Raw genomic sequence first — 6534 nt, forward strand, 5'->3', positions numbered from 1 at the left:
TGCAAAATCTTACAAGATATGTATCACCAACCATCTTATGAACGCCTTTGGTGAATCTCACCTTTTTACCTTGTGAGTCTCAGGGTTTCGCTTTACTAACCCTTGTCTAATCCCAGTTTAACTATCACCTTAATGGTCTCAAGTTATTAGATGAGGGTTGATATCTTTGAATCACTATTTTAATCTTTTTTTCCCAATCTTAATCTCTTTTGTAAAGACGATCTCGAATACAAGTAGGTTCTTAGAGTTGGCCACCACTACGAAATTGATTATACTAAAGAAGGTCACAATACAAGTGTAAAATAATTATCTAGAAGAACCTCACTCTTTCCCTACTTCCTTATTCATCTAAGGTTCCCACAACCTTAGCTGAGGGAATTAGTTGCTCATAGTTGCAGAACAATCCATAGAATTCAATAGAGTAAGCATAGAATTAATCTCACAATAATGAAAGAATAAAAACCAAAGTCTCAAATAAACTACTTAACCAATAACCTATAATAAAAGAATTTAAAAATAAAAAGTCAATCTTGAAATCAATATGTATTTGTAAGAGTATAAAGTGCATCATAGTGCGAAACTAGCCTCCATGGGCCTATAAGGGCATAAACTAACTAAAAGACATCAAAAGAGTCTTTATAGATTACATGGAAATCTTAAAAATTAAAACCAATATAATTTGGGAAATTTGAGTAGGTGGATACCTATATTGTCACTTACGGGCTGTAGGTGGAACCTACAACCAGTGGGTGGAAGGACATAGGTAGCAGACCAATTTTGGAATTTCAGATTCTCTGGACTTTATCTTCTGGCACCTATGACCTATCACCTATACCCAGTAGATGGCACCTAAGCCCAATAGGTTCCTACATAGGTGACCTAAAATATAGGTTTCAACTTTGTTTCTTCTATTTAGCTTTCAAAACCTAGTTTCATGCTAGAAAAAGACATAAAACACATCATATATAACAAAATAGGCCCAAGTACTAGCATATTTCACAATTTTAAGCATCAAAATTTCCATAAAAACATGGGACATCATATTTGAGTTGTTAGGCTTGAACGATACTTCGCCATCCATTTCTTTAAGTATGAGTGCTCCTTCTTTTAAGACTCAATAAACCATGTAAAGACCTTGCTAATTTTGCATAAATTTGACCTTTTCCTCATCATGATGTGGAAAATCTTCTTCAAAACCAATTGTCAAGATGTGAAGTGTCTAGGCTTAACCTTTCAATTAAAAGCTTTGGTTATTCTTTACTGGTAGAGCTGTCCTTGGCAAACTGTGTTTATTCGCCTTTCATCAATGAGTATTAGTTGATCAAATCATCTTTGTACCTATCCAGTGTTATTTAACTTTGCTCCCTAGATTCTTAAGGATAGTATTTCTACCTTAGCAGACATCACTACTTTATTACTATAAACCAGAAAGTAGGGTGTGGCCCCTGTAGATATTCTGGTTATAGTGATATATCCCAACAACACATATGGTATCTTCTTATGCCAATCTCAACTTTTGTTAACCATCTTCTGTAGTATCTTCTTGATGTTCTTATTTGCAGTTTGAACTGCTCCATTCATTTATGGTCTATGTGTTATGGATTTTTTTGCTTAATATTGAACTTCTAACATGTTTTCATAAATCGCTATTGAGGTTGAAACCATTATCTGGGATGATAGACTGGGAATTCCAAATCGACAAATAGTGTAATTTTGAACAATTCATCCACAACCTTCTTTCTGACTAATTTATTAGAAGTGGCTTCCAACCAGCTAGTGAAGTAGTCAATTTCAATAAGAATAAATCTGTGAACACCAGACGTAGATGGTTCAATAAGGCCATGATATTGATTCCCAAGCTACAAAGGTCCAAGAAAATATAGTGATATGGAGCTCGTTTGGAAGAACTCAAATTATATTAGCATAAGTTTGACATTGATGGCACTTGTGCATATAACATATTCTATCAGTTTCCATAGTCATTCAAAAGTAATGACATAATGTTATTCATAAGCAGTCCATACATTCCATCATGCACTTCTTTAATAAATTTGAGTGCTTCTCCATCTTCAACATTCCTTAACAACCCTAAGTTGGGAGTCCTCCTATTTATGATTTCCCCATTTAAGAAGAATTGGTTAGCTAATTTCTAAATGGTACATTTTTGGACACTAATTACATTATCGGGGTAATCTATATTCTTTAACTATCTCTGTATATCCGTACACCATGGTTTTCTATACAGTTCCTTCTCAACATGCAAATAATGTGTCGGTTGCTCTTATATGTGAATGGGAATAGGTTTAATAGAATTCTTATCTGGATGTCCAATCATCAAGGAATGAGTGTCTAAGGCATCTACAAACTTATTTTTATCCTTAGGGCGTGTTTGAACTCTATTTTGCAAAACTACTTGTACATTTCTTGTACATAATCCAAGTAGGGTAGGAGCTTTGTATTTTTAATGACCCACTCACCTCGTACCTGATGGATCAATAAGCTGAAATATCCAATCACCAATATTTCTTGGACATCCAAATCAATAGTAAAATAAAGCCCCAAGATGTAAGTTTCACATTCATCCATGTTGTTGGTGCAAGGATATATGAGCTTGGTTCATACAGGATAATGTTAACAAGTCTCTAATATCACAACACCCCCAAGACCTAACCTTTTGAAATTATGGAGCCATCAAAGAATAACCTCCAACCATCATATTCTTCAGACATATCCTCCCCTATAAATGCCAGCTCTTCATTAGGAAAGTAAGTTTTCAATGGTTAATATTCTTTGTCCATAGCATTTTTGGATAGGTGATCAACTAATTCTTATGATTTCATCCTTCTGTGTGACATCGACTACGTCAAATTCACTCAATAGTATTAGCCAATTAGATAGATTTCCAGTAGCCATCAGTTTTGGAAATATGTACTTCAATAGATCCATTCTGGAGATTAGATAAGTAATATGTGTCGAGAGATGTTGCCTCAACTTCTGACATATCCAGGTCAAAGTAAAACATGTGTGCTCTATTAAAGAATACCAAGCGTCACAAGAAGTAAACTTCTTGCTCATTTAATAGATTGTCTATTTTTTTTGTTTTATTATGTTGCCCCAGGATACAATCGAAAGCACTATCCATTATAGAGAAATACAATAGCAACGGCCTACCAGGTTCGGGAGAAACTAAAATAGGAGGGTTTGACAAATAATCCTTGATTTAGTCAAATACATGTTAACACTTTATTGTTATTCTATAGTAGAATCTTTCCTTAAACTCTTAAAAATTAGCTCAAAAATAATCGTGGACTGCGCTATGAAACAACTGATATAATTGAGGTAACCCAAGAAGCTCATCACGTCCTTATTACTCTTTAAAGTCAAAACATCCTGAATGGTTTTGATCTTGGTTGGATCCAACTCTATGCCCCCGAATGATAATAAAACCTTACGACTTACTTGTAGGGACTCTAAAGACATACTTGGTTCAACTTCAGATTGTATTTTCTCAGTTTGTTATTGAACTTATCAAGATTGGCCAAATATTTATACCCTTTTTAACTTGATAATGATTTGACCACATAGACCTCAATTTCCTTATGGGTCATATCATAGAATTGAGTGGTCATGGCTCTTATCTATGTAGCTTTAACATTTTTCAATCCACTTGGAATAAACTTGTAGTAGTACATCACCCATGGAGTAATGAAAGTAGTTTTCTCAGTATCATCCTCATGCAGCTTAAGTTGATGATAACCAACAAAGCAATCCACAAATGACTTTGTTTTATTCTTGGCCCAATTATCGATCAAAATATGAATATTTAGGAGTGAGAAGTAATCTTTGGGATTGGATTTTTTGTGGTGACTATAGTCTACACAAACTCTAACCTGCCCCTCATTCTTAGGGACCGGCACAATATTGGCTAATCAGGTCAGATACTTTGTTACTTAAAGGATGCCGACCTCAATTTGTTTTAAGATCTCTTCTTTGATTTTAAAAATTATATTGGGCTTATACTTTCTAAGTTTCTATTTGAAAGGGGGACAAAATGGTTTAGTAGACAACTTGTGAGCTACTATTGAAGGGCTTAGCCTTTTCATGTCAGCATAATACCAAGCAAAGACATTTAGGTGCTTTTTCAAGAACCAGACATATTCCTCTTTCTTATCTTTAGTCAAATGAACACTGACATTAATTTCTTTAATTTCTTTAAATCCCCTATGTTTACTATTTACGATTCTATGAAGTCTTCCTTGAGCTTATCTTTAAAATCTTTCACCTTACTAACAAATTCCTCAGGTATCTCATTTTTTTACACTTCTTCTATTTCACATATATTATGTTTTATAGTATCGTTATGGGTCATAGTCTCAGAGTCAATATTTTAAAAAGTGCACCAAGTGCCCAGCAAGTCCTAGATAGAGTAGTAGTCTAACTGTTAAGTGTGGTCATCTATCTATTGCTTTGATCAGGGGAACCTTTTTCCTCACTGATGGTGATGTTACATATTTCTTCCTCAGTCAAAAATAAGAATTTAAAGCTATCCAATATCTCTTATTCACTATGGACAAGATACCTAGTAGAGTAAAAAGTCTGATACAGCGAGGGTAGGGGATCAAGAAAAGGATAATAGTAACCATCCTTAGGCTGCCTCTAGTCAAGGTACTATTGTGCAATGTACTTGTAACCCAAACCAAATATGGTCTATTTGGACTGTATCTATATTGGCTTATTTGTCGTAAGTAATGTTGCTCCAAGACTTTTACCTGGTTTATATATGAATTTAAGCAGCATTATCTCACACTTACTCTTTTATTGTGGCTCTCCTTCAATGTTTCCAACCTGTTCCAAACTGTCAAGGCTCTCTTGTCATCTCTCACCATGTATTACCACCTTTTGATTATTATACTCAAACATGAAAAAATAGTACAGTAAGGAAGAAACTGCATTAGTCATTTAAATCCATGTTATCTGAGTAATAAGTTGTATGAAGCGGGATGTCCATCACCTGGAAATTTATGGTAAAATGGACAGGACCCATTTTCATGTTTGAAGCAATCTCCCCAATGGTGTTTTTCTAAGATCCATCAAATTATTTTACATTCATCTTCCAGGGTTGCATCTAAGCCAAATCAACTTCCAACATCATCAAGGTAGCAAAAGGATAGATGTTTAATCCCAAACCTAGATTAGACAATACTCAAGATATAACTCATTCTTTATATTAGATTGTGAAAAGCAAATCCTTATTGTGTGATATTTGTCATTGCTTCCAACTATCTCATATGTATGAAATATTTCCTAATAGAGACTCATTTTTCCCTTGACAATAAATATGGGATGTCATCTATCAGCATGTATTACCATTTCTTGATGATCATATTCAAAAATAAAAAATTGGTGTAGTGCGAAGAGGACTCCACCAGCCATATGAATCTATGGCCATCCGAGTAACAGGTTGTATAATGCTGGAATATCTATCACTTAGAAGATTATAGGAAATATAACTGGACCCATAACCATCTTTAATATAATCTCTCCAATGGTTACTCTTTAGGAGCAATAAAACACTTTTATGTTCATCTTCTAGGTTTGTATTTTAGCCAAATCAACTTCAAATCTAATCAATATAGCCAAAGGATTGATGTTCAATCCCAAATAGGGATCAATAAACACTGAGATATCACTCGCTCTTCTATTCCATTGTGACATGCAAAGCCTTATAGTGCGATCTTCCTTTAGGTGGCACCTCATCCTCATGAAGATATATTTTGTACGCTTCAAATACCTACCTAACTATGTGGGCCATTTCTCCACCAATTATTGTAGTCGGCACAAAGTTTCACTTAAGATACTCATTATAGCCTTTTCTTAGTTCTACAAAGTCTGTAACAGTGTTAGGATAGATTTTAGGTTGGGGTCTTATTTAGTTGATCTGATATAGAATACTCTTTGGCTTGTACCTTCTTACAAATATTATTTTCCTCCATTTCTAACACAAGTTGCTTGTCTTTGCTAGAACTTCCTTGGAACAAATTTTTGGGTATATAATATACCTAATATAGTAACCCCTTATGCGATATCATCTTCGTCAATCTTTTCTTTCCAGGGATATTTTACTTATACTTCCATGGGACTGTGATAATTATAAAAGACTAGAGAGGCTCTTATGATTGAAAAAGGATTTTTAGGCATGGCCACCTCAACTTCAAATGGCGTCTATCTTTGTACACCAACGGGAGTATACTTTTTCTTCTCCATGAACCAGATGGAATTTTCCAAGTCCACATCTTCATCAACATCCACCATATTCAGTAGGATGCCTTTTATTCCTAGAATAATAGACATAAATTTGATCTAGGAAATACTACTCAGACTTAGTATTAATAGATATGGTAGCAATGGGCATTATGTAGCTCGCTTCTTTGAGACATTCATATAGCTGGCCTATGGGTTTAGCTATAGAGGTCTATTATTCCTTCTCAAAGTTATCTTTAGGTTTATGATTTGGTTGAGAAAAAGGCTGGAATG

Source organism: Capsicum annuum, chromosome 3, assembly GCF_002878395.1.
Source record: "Capsicum annuum cultivar UCD-10X-F1 chromosome 3, UCD10Xv1.1, whole genome shotgun sequence".
Taxonomy (NCBI): Eukaryota; Viridiplantae; Streptophyta; class Magnoliopsida; order Solanales; family Solanaceae; genus Capsicum; species Capsicum annuum.